The sequence below is a fragment of the Monodon monoceros genome, unplaced genomic scaffold (assembly GCF_005190385.1).
Source record: "Monodon monoceros isolate NGI ecotype Baffin Bay Population unplaced genomic scaffold, NGI_Narwhal_1 Super_Scaffold_21, whole genome shotgun sequence".
NCBI lineage: Eukaryota > Metazoa > Chordata > Mammalia > Artiodactyla > Monodontidae > Monodon > Monodon monoceros.
In genome coordinates this window covers 101,365,364-101,380,874 of record NW_021703778.1, presented here as the reverse complement: position 1 = coordinate 101,380,874, position 15,511 = coordinate 101,365,364, and positions in this window count along the sequence as shown.

Genomic DNA, 15,511 nt, shown 5'->3' with positions numbered 1-15,511 from the left:
TGAAATTGGAAGAGGTTTGGTGACCCACAGGTCCTGGGGTTTCCAATCTGTGCTCTGTGGAGTCCATGTCCGGAGGGGAGGGAGGGAAGAAGGAGAGAGGCAGCCAGAACAGCCTGATCTTTAGTTATATCACACGTGGAGGCATGAACCTCAGTCCACAAATCCACGAAATGCCACACTTAAAGGGTAACACAGTTCACTGTGACCCAGATATCCTGTATCCTTCAAACAGCACCACCAGTGCATTTGGATGTAACAGAACACAACAAATTCACCATAACTGGACAAACACTGAATAAAGTGAGATCAACATCGTAAACAGAAGGAATTTCACTAAAAAGAAAAACAAATTGCATGAATATGAAAAGCAAAACTCAGCACGTTGAAAACTAAGGTGAAAAGCAAATAAAAACCTATTTTTTACACAAGACAGTCCCTACATCCATCTGCCAAGTCTTCCCTGGAGCCGGCAGAGCACAGGTGACAAAAGAGCTGAATACATGCATGGAGGTGAGCAAGCGAACAGTAAGATGTGCGTGAGACAAGGGACAACTTCAGGTCACGGCAGTAAATGACGACACTCTTAGGAGAAGCCGTCATACAAAAGGAATGTAGAAAGCCCAGAAAGTCAGCCATGAAGAGCTCCATGGAACCCCAGGGTGTAAACCAGAGCCAGCGGCAGATCCACCACCACAGGCAAGGGTGTGTGGCCTTGAGGGACAGTGCCTGATGGGTCACTCTTCCCCCTTACACCTGACAGAAGCACTTGACATAGTACGAGATACATTAGGAAGAAAAACTATTACCTTATGATGACTGTAGCATCATGAACCCGGGACTGCCCTTAATGGTATGTGTTTCCTTAAAATGATATCTAAATATATTTACATTATTTCTCTCTTTGATCTAGTGATTTTTATTTCTAGGACTTTAACCTACATAAGATCTAAAGAGTGTGTGTGTGTGTGTGTGTGTGTGTGTGTGTGTGTGTGCGTGTGTGTTTAGGGGGGTTATTCATATCGATGTTCATCACACCATTATTTAATCATAGATCTCAAATTAGAATCAGTATTAATGTCCAAAATAGGGAGATGGTAAAATATGGCACATTCACATTATATATTATGTAGCCATTACCATCTACATTATCCACCGCTCTAGAAAACTAGGCTAAGAAAACAAAAGAACAAAAACTAAACTGAGAAAACGAAAGTAAACTAGGCTAAGAACATTAATAGGCAAATCATAAAAAAACTGAATAAACACTTGGGGACAAGTGAAAGGTCACTAATTAATCAATGCAAATTAAAATATTAATAATTTTTCTTATATAATTGAGAAGGATCAACAAAAATGATAATAATGAGATGCAGAATGGACATTGAGAAAATGCTCTATCACACCTTGTACACAAATATCTTTTAAAAAAAAGGAAAAAAGGTGCCTGATGTAACCATCAACCACACCGAGAAAAGTGGAGAAGGTAATGCCTAAAAAAGTTACACAAGTCAAATCTTAGGAAAACTAATTAATCCAACACTAACTGGGGTTTTGCTTTTTAGAAGTTTCATAGCTTTGAACACTATGGCAACTTTAAAGTCATGATATAGAATTACAATTGCCACATGAAAGAATGTTCATTAGATTTAAGTCAAAGGCAGGTTAAGAGCAGCATATACTGCAGTCAATTTTTGTTTATACATACATTTTCCTTTTAGGCCTTTCTTTCTTCCTGCACATCCACTTATCTAATTTTTCGACAACATTTATGTATGATTTAGATAACTTAAATGCCTGTTTATTAAATATGAAGAGATTCTAAAATGATCTTCACTAATAGATTTTTTAATAAAATGAGGAAAATGTTTGTTGAATGAACTATAGGATTCAAAACTGAAAGTATTGTAATCACATCTATAAAAAATACACATGTAAAAAATCTGGATGGAAATATATCCATTAACAGTGGTCAGTTGGATGGTGAGATTAAGGCTGACATTTTTCTTCTTTCTGTTTTTAATTTATTCACTATTTAAAATTTATCATTAGTAAAACAATTTTATTTTTAAAAACATTCCATGTTAGAAAAATGCTGGCTTAAGTAAGTTGACACTTGTTAGTTACGATAACCCTGACAATTCTAACAGATAAACTTTAGCATTTCATGGCTAGCACAATAGATGTATATTTCTTGCTCAGGCACGGTCTATTTCTTGCTCAGGCACAGTCCAAAGTGAGTATTCCTGCTGAGCAGTGCCCCCTTCCACTCTCAAGTGTCCCAGTTGGGTAATAAATTACATGGTCAGCCCAAGATTATGAGACACAGTCTCAGTTCCCTAAAGATGCTTCCAAGTTCCCTGTATTCATCTGTGTCAAATCCTGGAAAGGGAAGAAACTAGATGGTCAGGCATGGGAGTTTACAGCCCAGCTCTGGAAGAGGCTCACAGCATTTCATTCACATCCCATTTCCTGCGACAGTGACAGAGTCACACCTACCCTCAAGGTAGACTGGACAGTGGAGTTCACCTATACCCCCTGGAAGAAAAGAAAATTGGTTTTGCTAAGCTGCCATATCTTCTCTACCACGGTGCTTACTACTGTTTGCTGTTTAAAAGGATCATGGGCCCTAAAATTTTTTTCTGCTTATTTTTTTATAGAAAAATCAGATTTAATTAGATAAATTTTCATTTATTTGTTTTTGCTTTTAGATTTTTTTATGTCTTTTTATTGAAGTATAGTTGATTTATATTATTATATTTGTTTTAGGTATATAGCATAGTGATTCAGTATTTTACAAATTATACTCCATTAAAAGTTATTACAAGATAATGGCTATAATTCCCTGTGCTGTACAGTATATCCTTGTTGCTTATCTATTTTATACACAATAGTTTGTACCTCTGAATCACATACCCCTAAATGTCACTCCGAGCTTCCCTCTCTCCTTTGGTAACCACTAGTTTGTTTTCTATATCTGTGAGTGTGTTTCCACTTTCCATATACATACATTTGTACTATTTTTTAGATTCCACATATAAATATCATATAGTATTTGTCTTCTAACTTATTTCACTAATCATAATATTCTCTAGGTCCATCCACACTGCTGCAAATGGCAGAATTTCATTGTTTTTAATGGCCAAATAATATTCCACTGTATATGTATACCATATCTTCTTTATCCATTTGTTTAATTGGCACTTGGGTTGCTTCTGTATCTTGGCTATTGTAAATAGTGCTATTATGAACACTGGGGTGCATGTATTTTTTCAATTAGTGTTTTTGTTTACTTTTCTGGATATATACCCAGGAATGGAATCACTGGATCATATGGAAGTTCTATTTTTAGATTTTTGAGGAAACTCCATACTGTTTTCCATAGTGGCTGCACCAGCTTACATTCCCACCAGCAGTGTAGGAGGGTCCCCTTTTCTCCACATCCTCTCCAACATTTGTTATTTGTGTTCTTTTTGTTGATAGCCATTCCGACAGGTATGAGGTTATATCTCATTGTTGTTTTGATTTGTAAGTTGAGCATCTTTTCATGTGCCAGTTAGCCATTTGTATGTCTTCTTTGGAAAAAAATGTCTATTCAGGTCTTCTGCCCATTTATTGATTGGGTTGTTTGTTTTTTGATATTGAGTTGTATGAGCTGTTTATATATTTTAGATATTAACCCCATGTCAGTCATATCATTTGCAAATATTTTCTTCCATCCTGTAGGTTGCCTTTTCTTTGGTTTCTTTTGTTTCCTTTGCTATGCAAAAGCTTTTACATTTAATTAGGTACCATTTGTTTATTTTTGTTTCTATTTCTTTTGCCTTAGGAGATAAATCCAAAAAAATATTGTTACAATAGGCAGTGTTCTGGCTATGTTCTCTTCTAGGAGTTTTATGGTTTCAGGTCTTACATTTAGGTCTTTAAACCATTTTGAGTTTATTTTTGTTTATGGTGTGAGGAAGTGTCTAATCTAATTGTTTTACATGTAGCTGTCCAGTTTTCCCAGCACCACTTGTTGAAGAGATTGTCTTTCTCCATTGTAGACTCTTGTCTCTTTTGTTGTAGATTAATGGACCATAGGTGCATGAGTTTATTTCCTAGGTTAAATGGACTATAGGTGCATGGGCTGTATATTCTACTCCATTGTTCTATGTGCCTGTTTGTATGCCAGTACCATGCTGTTTGGATTACTGTAGCTTTGTAGTACGGTCTGAAGTCAGAGAGAGTGATAACTCCAACTTTGTTCTTTTTTCTCAAGATTGCTTTGGCAATTTGGGGTCTCTTGTGGTTCCATATGAATTTTAGGACGATTTTTTCTACTTATTTGAAAAATGTCATGGGTATTTTGATAGGGATTGCATTAGCCTGTAGATTGCTTGGGTAGTAAGGTCATTTTAACAATATTAATTCTTCCAATCTAAGAGTGCCAGATACCTTTCCATTTCTTTGTATCATCTCCAATTTCCTCATCAATGTTTTATAGTTTTCTATACATCTTTTACCTCCTTGGTTAAGTTTATTCCTTAATTTTATTCTTTCTGATACAATTTTATTTTTTTTATATCTTTATTGGAGTATAATTGCTTTACAATGTTGTGTTAGTTTCTACTGTACAACAAAGTGAATCAGCTATAAGTATACATATATCCCCATATATGGGCATCCTTGACTGTGAGTTTGTCATAAATGGCCTTTATTATGTTGAGATGTGTTCCCTGTATACCCACTTTGCTAGGAGTTTTTATCATGAGTGGATGTTGAATTTTGTCAAGTGCTTTTTTTGCATCTATTGAAATGATCATTTGATTTTTATCTGTTCTTTTTTAATGTGGTGTATCACATGGATTGGTTTGTGAATGTTGAATGATCCTTGTGTCCTGGAATAAATCCAACTTGATCACATTGTATGATGCTTCTTATATATTGCTGAATTTGGTTTGCTAATATTTTGTTGAGGATTTTTAAATCTATATTCTTCAAAGATATTGGCCTTTAATTTTTTTTGTAGTGTCTTTGTATGGTTTTGGTGTCAGGGTAATGGTGCCATCATACAATGAATTTGGGAGTGTATCTTCCTCTTTAATTATTTGGTATAGTTTGAGATGGATAGGTATAAGCTCTTACTTACATGTTTGGTAGAATTCCCCTGTGAAGTCATCTGGCCCTGGACTTTTGTTTGCTGGGAGTTTTGTTAATTAGACATTGAATTTCACTACTAGTGATCAGTCTGTTCAAATTATCTGTGTCTTCTTGACTCGGTCTTGGCAGGTTGTGACTTTCTAGAAATTTGTCCATTTCTTCTAGGCTAACCAATGTGTTGACACATATATGTTTGTAGTATTCTCTTATGATTTTTTGTATCTCTGTGATGTCAGTTGTTATTTCTCCTCTTTCATTTCTTATTTTGTTTACTTGGGGCCTCTCTCTTTTCTTCTTGGTAAGCATGGCTAAAGGTTTAGTAATTTTGTTTATTCCTTCAAAAATATCAGCTCTTGGTTTCATAGATTTTTTTTTCCATTATTTGTTGTCTCCATTTTATTTATTTCCTCTCTGATCTTTATTATTTCCTTCCTTCTGCTGACTTTGGGTTTTTTTTTTTTTTTTTGAATGCCTTTAGATGATAGGTTACTTTGCTTATTTGAGATGTTTCTTGTTTCTTGAGGAATGCCAGTATTGCATTAAATTCCCTCTTAGGACTGCTTTTCCTGCATCTCATAGATTTTGGAGTGTTGTGTTTCCATTTCATTTGTCTTTCTTTACACATGTGGTGAAAAGACAATGGTGGTGGCAACACAAGCTCATCAGTAGAAGTTCCCCAAGGAGCTTCCAAAATGTCCTTCTAAGAGTGATGCTAAAACAGCCCTGATGATGTCCAGAATGCCTCAGGAGTACACTGGTCTCCTAGAAAGCCAAGACCAACTATGTTGATTTCTGACCAAAGAAGCAGCAAAAGAGGGAAGGGGAAGTGATCCAGCACCATCTGGCAACAGCCTGCCCAGAATATTTGGATTGTTGGTGGTGTTTGGAGCCCAGGGAAGATATGGGAAACACCCTATCTAATGTCCCAACATCCCAGAGAAGAAAAAAATTGTAATTTATGGAAATGTAATAAAACAGTCCGAAGTAGATGTAAGTAGCTATGGATATTGTGAAATGTATCACAGTCTTATTTGTTCAAATATCATACTTTTTCATTAAAACAGAAAATAAAAGCATATATACCTCTCTCTACTGTCATATATCCCCTCTCCACCCAAATGTTCTCTCTAATCCCTAACCTCTGGCTTTTGTTTCTCTCTATTTTAATGTCAAAGTCATCAATACTTTTATTGAGGATTAATACTTTTATGTAACATATTTAAAATATTTACCTATCATGAAGATATTGTTGCATTATATTTTCAAATACTTATTCACACTTGGATCTATAATCCACCTAAAATGGATTATTGGGCATGGTGTGAAATAAGGGTCAGGGGTTTTTTCCATGTATAAATGTGTGTTCTTATAGGACACCATAGAGACATTTATTGTCCTAGCACCACTTATTGATGAGAGAAAAAGAAAATAGTCTTTCCCCCACTCTCTGCCATAAAACCTCCATCATAAACCAAGTGTTCAATATGTGTGTATCAGTGCCTATATCTGTGTGGGATCTCTATTTCTTGTCCTTTAGTCTATGTCTCTATGCCCTCATCAATACCACACTATTGTCATTACTATGACTTCATTTGCTAAAGCAAGACTTCCCATCGTATTCTCATTCTTCAAGACTGTCCTGGCTAATGTGGGCCATTGATTTTTCCACATCTATTTAGAATCAATTAAGTTCTATGAAATACCTCTTGGCTGCAATGAATCTATAGATCACTTTTTGGAGAACTGACATTTTAAAAATATTTTCTCTTCCAAACATGAACATAGAATATCTCTAAGCTTAGGTCTTCTTAATATAATTCTATAATTTTCACCAAAGAGGTCTTATACATCTTTTTTTAGATTTATATTTAGTTACTTGATAATTTTCATGGTTTAAACGTTAACCTTTTCAAATTTCATTTTCCAACAGTATTACAGTATATATCGAAATATGATTAAAGTTTAAGTTGACTTTGTGCCCAGCAAATTTGTCAAACTATCTAATTAATTGTAATAATTGATCTGCAGGTTCTTGAGCATTCTCTGTGTACACTGTAATATCTCATATATACAAAGTTTTATTTCCTCTTTTCCTGACCTTATGCCTTTCACTTCTATTTCCTGCTTAACTGCACTGGGTAAAATCTCTAGTATAATCCTGAAGACAAATGGTGATTATGGCTATCCATGTGTCCTTGTATTTTTTTGCTCTCAAACAAAAACACTGTGTGTTTTAGCATATAATGATTGCTTGGGGATTTTTTTTTTTTTTTTTTTTTTGCGGTACGCGGGCCTCTCTCTGCTGTGGCCTCTCCCGTCGTGGAGCACAGGCTCTGGACGCACAGGTCCAGGGGCCATGGCTCACGGGCCCAGCAGCTCCGCGGCACATGGGATCCCCCCGGGCCAGGGCACGAACTCGTGTCCCCTGCATCGGCAGGCGGACTCCCAACCACTGCGCCACCAGGGAAGCCCCTGCTTGGGGATTTTTATGGAGACATTTTATCAAATTAAAGACATTCTTTTTTTAGTTCTAGTTTGCTAGAATTTTAATTAATGAGGGTAAACTTCAGAAATTGCTTATTCTGTTTTGCTTTAACTGAATAATCATTTCATCAATCAATGTATTGTGTTATAGCAATTGGGTTTTGAATAAAATGCCACCTACTCCTAAACCCAAATTAGTCCTGAGATAATATTTTTCCTTATTGAATGATTTGACTTACCTCAGTATTCGTGATATTAGCCTGAAATATTCCTTTCCCATATTGTCTTCACTGGGTTTGGCATCGAGGTTTTGCTAGTCCCATAAAAGATCAGTAGTGCCTACTCTCCAGTAGACATTATATAATGTTCTTTGACTATTTTGTAGAGATGTTCAGTGAAGCTTTATGAGAGTGGGGCTCTCCTTGATGGAATGTTTTTGAAACTGAATCAGTTTATTTGTTTATATGAAAATTCAAACTTCTTGGATACATTTCATTAATTTATATTTTTAGGGATTTGTCAATTTAATGTATATTTTCAAATTATTGCCTTCCCAATGACATATAAGATAACATAGATATGATTTATACATATACACACATATCTCCTAGATAGAAACCCTTTCTCAGTTATTGCAAATATCTTCTCCGACCCTGTGGCTTTCCTTTTCACTATCTTAATTGTATCTTTGATAATCAGAATTTCACCTCTATTCATATTTACCCAACAAATTTTTTATATAGATCAATTTATCCATTTTTACTTTGTAATTACTGAAGGTTAGTACTTTTTATATCTTAAATTTTTTCCCAATGTCAAGTTTATAAAGAAATTCTCCTATCTTCTAAAAGTTTTTTTCTTTAAATTAATTAATTTGAGGTATAGTGTTAAACGGTCGTTTTATTTTTATTCATACATACTCGACAAATTTTACTACAAATTATTTGTAATATTATTAATCATTTTGAACTCATTTTTTTCCATTATGCTTTATATTTTGACTCATTATTGACACTTGACCCTTGAACAGTATAGGGGTTAAGGGGATCAACCCTCCACCCAGTGGAAAATTCAAATAAAACTTATAGTCAGCCTTCCCGTTTTGTGGTTTTGCATTCACTTATACAATCAACCATGGATAGTGTAGTATGGTAGTATTTACTATTGAAAAAAACTCGTGTAGGAAAAGAGACAAGATGGTGGAGTAAAAGGACTTGATCTTACCTCCTCAAAAGAAAACACCAAAATCACAACTAACTGCTGAAAAATGATTGACAAAAAAGACTCGAACCTACCAAAAAAAATATTCAACACAGAAAGAAAATAAGAAGCTGCAATGAGATGGCAGGAGGGGCACTTACACAATATAATCAAATCCCATACCCACCAGGTGGGCAACCCACAAACTGGAAAATAATTATATTTCAGAGATTCTCCCACAGGAGTGAAACTTCTGAGCCCCACATCTGGATCCCCAGCCTGGGGGTCTGCCATCAGGAGGAGGAGCCCCGACAGCAATAGACTTTGAAGGACAGGGGGCTTGAATGAAGGAATTCCACAGGACTAGGGGAAACAGAGACTTCACCCTTGGAGTACACATGCAAGGTTGCACATGCACTAGGACCCAGGACAAAACAGTGACTCCATAAGAGCCTGGGTCAGACCTACCTGTGGGTCCTGGAAGGTCTCCTGGGGAGGCAGGGATCAGCTGTGGCTCACTGTGGGGGCAAGGACACTGGTGGCAGATACCCCAGGGACTCATCGGTGTGAGATCTCCCAGAGGTTGCCATTTTGGCACAGAGACCTGGCCCTACCCAACAGCCTGCAGAATCCAATCCTGGGACACCTCAGGCCAAACAACCCAATGGTGGAAACACAGTCCCACCCATCAGCAGACAGGTTGCCTAAAGTCATCCTGAGCCAAGATCTGCCTATAAACACACCCCTTGACATGGCCCTGCCCACCAGAGGGACAAAACCCAGCTCCACCCTCCAGTGGGCAGACACCAGAACCAAAAGGAATTACCATCCTGCAGCCTGAGGAACAGAGACCACAAACACAGAAAGTTAGACAAAATGAGATGGCATAGAAATACGATCCAGACAAAGGAAAAAGATAAAACCCAACAAGAACAATCAAGTGAAGTGAAGTTAGGTTATCTAACTTTAAAACATTTCAGAGTAATGAGAGTAAAAATGATCCAAGATCTAGGAAAAAGAATGGAGGCACAGACAGAGAGGATACAAGTAATGTTTAGTAAAGGTCTAGAAGCTTTAAAGAACAGAGATGAATAATACAATACAATACAATAACTGAAAAATACAATACAGTAAATGAAATAAAAAAATACACTAGAAGGAATCAATAACAGAATAAATAAGGCAGAAGAATGAATAAGTGAAATGGAAGACAGACTGGTGGAAATCACTGTTGCAGAACAGAATAAAGAAAGAAGAATGAAAAGAGATGAAGACAGTCTAAGAAGCCAACATTCACATTATACTTGTCCCAGAAGAAGAGAGAGAAAGGAACTAAGAAAATAGTTAAAGAGATAATAGCCAAAAACTTCCCTAACATGGGAAAGGAAATACTCAAGCTCAGGAAGCACAGACAGTCCCGTACAAGATAAGCCTAAGGTGGAATACACAAAAACACATATTAATCAAATTAACAAAAATTAAATATGGAGAAAATATTAAAAGCAACAAGGGAAAAGCAACAAATAACATACAAGGGAATCCCTATAAGGTTATCTTTTGATTTTTCTGCAGAAATTCTGCAGACCAGAAGGGAGTGGCATGACATATTTAAACTGATGAAAGGGAAAAACCTACAACCAAGAATACTCTAGCCAACAACGCTCTCACTCAGATTTGATGGAGAAATCAAAACTTTACAGACAAGCAAAAGCTAAGAGAATTCAGCACCACCAAAACCAGCTTTCCAACAAATGCTAAAGGAACTTCTCTAGATGGAAAAGAAAAGGCCACAACTAGAAACAAGAAAATTACAAATGGGAAAGCTCACCAGTAAAGGCAAACATGCAGCAAAGGTAGGAAATCATCCACACAAAAATACGATAGCAAAACCAGCAATCATGAGAAGAGGAGAGTACAAATGCAGTATATTGGAAATGCATTTGAAATTAAGAGACCAGTATATAAATAAATAAATATATATATGTGGCTGGCTGTATCAAAACCTCACTGGAATGACAAACCAAAAATCTACAATAGATACACACACAGAAAAGGAAAAGCAATCCAAACACAACACTAAACATAGTCATCAAAACACAAGAGAAGAGAACAAAAGAGGAAGGGAAGAAAAAAGGCCTACTAAAACAAATCCAAAACAATTAACAAGATGGCAATAAGAACATATGTATCAATAATTACCTTAAATGTAAATGGATTAAATGCTCCAACCAAAAGACATAGACTGGCTGAATGGATACAAAAACAAGATCCGGCTTTTTTTTTTTTGTGGGGCTAATGGTGGACTCTGGGAAGGCTCATGCCAAGGAGTGCTTCACAGAACTTCTGCTGCCAGTGTCCTTGTCCTCACGGTGAGACACAGCCACCCCCGCCTCTGCAAGAGACCCTCCAACACTAGCAGGTTATTACAGAATATTGAGCAGAGTTCCCTGTGCTGTACATCCTCATTCTATTCTCTGAGGCTCTTCGATGGAAAAGTGGGCCATGTACTGCTATATTTGAGAGAGTCACATCTGGATTGGACCCAGAATGATCCTTCTAAGGGCAAATCAAACCTGACCCAAGATCAAGACACTGCAGGGACTCTCCCTGGTCTTCATGCTAATTCCAACCTTGTGTCAGCGCACAGAAAATCTGTCAAAATCTGGCCCTTACTTACATCTCCACCATTCTTATCCTCTCTGGGCATATTTGTTATATGCATTACAGCTACATATGTTATAAAAACCCACAATTCAGGACAGGGGGAAGATGGTGGAAGAGTAAGACACGGAGATCACCTTCCTCCCCACAGATACACCAGAAATACATCTACACGTGGAACAACTCCTACAGAACACCTACTGAACGCTGGCAGAAGACCTCAGATCTCCCAAAAGGCAAGAAACGCCCCCACGTACCTGGGTAGGGCAAAAGAAAAAAGAATAAACAGAGACAAAGGATAGGGACGGGACCTGCACCAATGGCAGGGAGCTGTGAAGGAGGAAAGGCTTCCACACACTAGGGAGCCCCTTCGTGGGCGGAGGCTGGGGGTGGCGGAGGGGGGAAGGTACGGAGCCATGGAGGACAGTGCAGCAACAGGGGTGCAGAGAGCCAAGTGGAGAGATTCCTGCACAGAGGATCGGTGCCGACCAGCACTCACCAGCCCGAGAGGTTTGTCTGCTCACCCACCAGGACGGGCGTGGGCTGGGAGCTGAGGCTTGGGCTTTGGTCGGAGCGCAGGGAGAGGACTGGGGCTGGCGGCCTGAACACAGCCTGAAGGGGTCTAGTGCACCACAGATAGCCGGGAGGGAGTCCAGGAAAAAGTCTGGAGCTGCCGAAGAGACAAGAGACGTTTTCTTGCCTCTTTGTTTCCAGGTGCGCGAGGAGAGGGGATTCAGAGCGCTGCTTAAAGGAGCTCCAGAGATGGGTGCGAGCCGCGGCTAACAGCGCGGACCCCAGAAACGGGCATGAGACGCTAAGGCTGCTGCTGCCGCCACCAAGAAGCCTGTGTGCAAGCACAGGTCACTCTCCACACCTCCCTTCCGGGGAGCCTGTGCAGCCCGCCACTGCCAGGGTCCCGGGATCCAGGGACAACTTCCCCAGGAGAACGTACGGCGCGCCTCAGGTGGGTGCAACGTCACGCAGGCCTCTGCCGCCACAGGCTCCCCCCGCACTCCGTACCCCTCCTTTGCCCCCAGCCTGAGTGAGCCAGAGCCCCCGAATCAGCAGCTCCTTTAACCCCGTCCTGTCTGAGTGAAGAACAGACGCCCTCCGGCGACCTACACGCAGAGGCGGGGCCAAATCCAAAGCTGAACCCCGGGAGCTGTGAGAACAAAGAAGAGAAAGGGAAAGCTCTCCCAGCAGCCTCAGGAGCAGCAGATTAAATCTCCACAATCAACTTGATGTACCCTGCATCTGTGGAATACCTGAATAGACAACGAATAATCCCAAATTGAGGAGGTGGACTTTGAGAGCAAGATTTATTATTTTTTCCTCTTTTCCTCTTTTTGTGAGTGTGTATGTGTATGCTTCTGTGTGAGATTTTGTCTGTATAGCTTTGCTTTCACCATTTGCCTTAGGGCTCTATCCGTCTGGTTTTTTTTTTACTTAAAAAAATTTTTTTCTTAATAATTATTTTTTTATTTTAATAACTTTATTTTACTTTATTATATTTTATTTTCTTTTATCCTCTTTCTTTCTTTCTTTGTACTTTTTCTCCCTTTTATTCTGAGCCATGTGGATGAAAGGCTTTTGGTGTCACGGCCAAGAGTCAGTGCTGTGCCTCTGAGGTGGGAGAGCCAACTTCAGGACACTGGTCCACAACAGACCTCCCAGCTCCACGTAATATCAAATGGCGAAAATATCCCAGAGATCTCCATCTCAACACCAACACCCAGCTTCACTCAACGACCAGCAAGCTACAGTGCTGGATATCCTATGCCAAACAACAAGCAACACAGGAACACAACACCACCCATTAGCAGAAAGGCTGCCTAAAATCATAATAAGTCCACAGACACCCAAAACGACACCACCAGACGTGGACCTGCCCACCAGAAAGACAAGATCCAGCCTCATCCACCAGAACACAGGCACTAGTACCCTCCACCAGGAAGCCTACACAACCCACTGAACCAACTTTAGCCACTGGGGAGAGACACTAAAAACAATGGGAACTACGAACCTGCAGCCTGCAAAAAGGAGACCCCAAACACAGTAAGATAAGCAATATGAGAAGACAGAAAAACACACAGCAGATGAAGGAGCAAGATAAAAACCCACCAGACCTAACAAATAAAGAGGAAATAGGCAGTCTACCTGAAAAAGAATTCAGAATAATGATCGTAAAGATGATCCAAAATCTTGGAAATAGAATAGACAAAATGCAAGAAACATTTAACAAGGACCTAGAAGAACAAAAGATGAAACAAGCAACGATGAACAACACAATAAATGAAATTAAAAATACTCTAGAAGGGATCAATAGCAGAAAAACTGAGGCAGAAGAACGGGTAAGTGACCTGGAAGATAAAATAGTGGAAATAACTACTGCAGAGTAGAATAAAGAAAAAAGAATGAAAAGAAATGAGGACAGTCTCAGAGACCTCTGGGACAACATTAAATGCACCAACATTCAAATTATAGGGGTTCCAGAAGAAGAAGAGTAAAAGAAAGGGACTGAGAAAATATTTGAAGAGATTATAGTTGAAAACTTCCCTAATATAGGAAAGGAAATAGTTAATCAAGTCCAGGAAGCACAGAGAGCCCCATACAGGATAAATCCAAGGAGAAACACGCCAAGACACATATTAATCAAACTGTCAAAAATTAAATACAAAGAAAACATATTAAAAGCAGCAAGGGACTCTGGGAGGGCTCAAGCTAAGGAGTACTTCTCAGAACTTCTGCTGCCATGTCCTTGTCCTCACGGTGAGCCATAGCCACCCCCAACCTCTGCAGGAGACCCTCCAGCACTAACAGTTACACCAGAAATACATCTACACGTGGAACAGCTCCTACAGAACACCTACTGAACGCTGGCAGAAGACCTCAGACCTCCCAAAAGGCAAGAAACCCCCCACGTACCTGGGTAGGGCAAAAGAAAAAAATAAACAGAGACAAAAGGATAGGGACGGGTCCTGCACCAGCGGGAGGGAGCTGTGAAGGAGGAAAAGTGTCCACACACTAGGGAGCCCCTTTGCGGGCGGAGACTGCGGGTGGTGGAGGGGGCGAGCTTCGAAGCCGCGGAGGAGAGCGCAGCAACAGGGGTGCCGAGGGCAAAGCGGAGAGATTCCAGCCCAGAGGATCAGGGCCGACCGCCACCCACTCACCAGGCCAAGAGGCTTGTCTGCTCACGCGCCGGGGCGGGCGGGGCTGGGAGCTGAGGCTCGGGCTTCAGTCGGAGCGTGGGAAAGGACTGGGGTTGGCGGCGTGAACACAGCCTGCAGGGTGTTAGTGCACCGCAGCTAGCCGGGAGGGAGTCCGGGGAAAAGTCTGGACCTGCCGAAGAGGCAAGAGACTTTTTCTTCCCTCTTTATTTCCTGGTGCGCGAGGAGAGGGGATTAAGAACGCTGCTTAAAGGAGCTCCAGAGACGGGCGTGAGCCGCGGCTAAAAGTGCGGACCCCAGAGACAGACATGAGACGCTAAGGCCGCTGCTGCCGCCACCAAGAAGCCTGTGTGCAAACACAGGTCACTATCCATACCCCCCTTCCGGGGAGCCTGTGTAGCCCGCCACTGCCAGGGTCCCGGGATCCAGGGACAACTCCCCCGGGAGAACGCATGGCACGCCTCAGGCTGGCGCAATGTCACTCCGGCCTCTGCCGCTGCAGGCTCGCCCTGCACTCTGTGACCCTCCCTGCCCCCGCCCTGACTGAGCCAGAGCCTCCGAATCAGCGGCTCCTTTAACCCCGTCCTGTCTGAGCAAAGAAGAGACGCCCTCCGGGGACCTACACGCACAGGCGGGGCCAAATCCAAAGCTGAGCCCCTGGGAGCTGTGAGAACAAAGAAGAGAAAGGGAAATCTCTCCCAGCAGCCTCAGAAGCAGCGGATTAAAGCTCCACAATCAACTTGATGTACCCTGCATCTGTGGAATACCTGAATAGACAACGAATCATCCCAAATTAAGGAGCCGTGTGGATGAAAGGCTCTTGGTGCTGCAGCCAGGAGTTAGTGCTGTGCCTCTGAGGT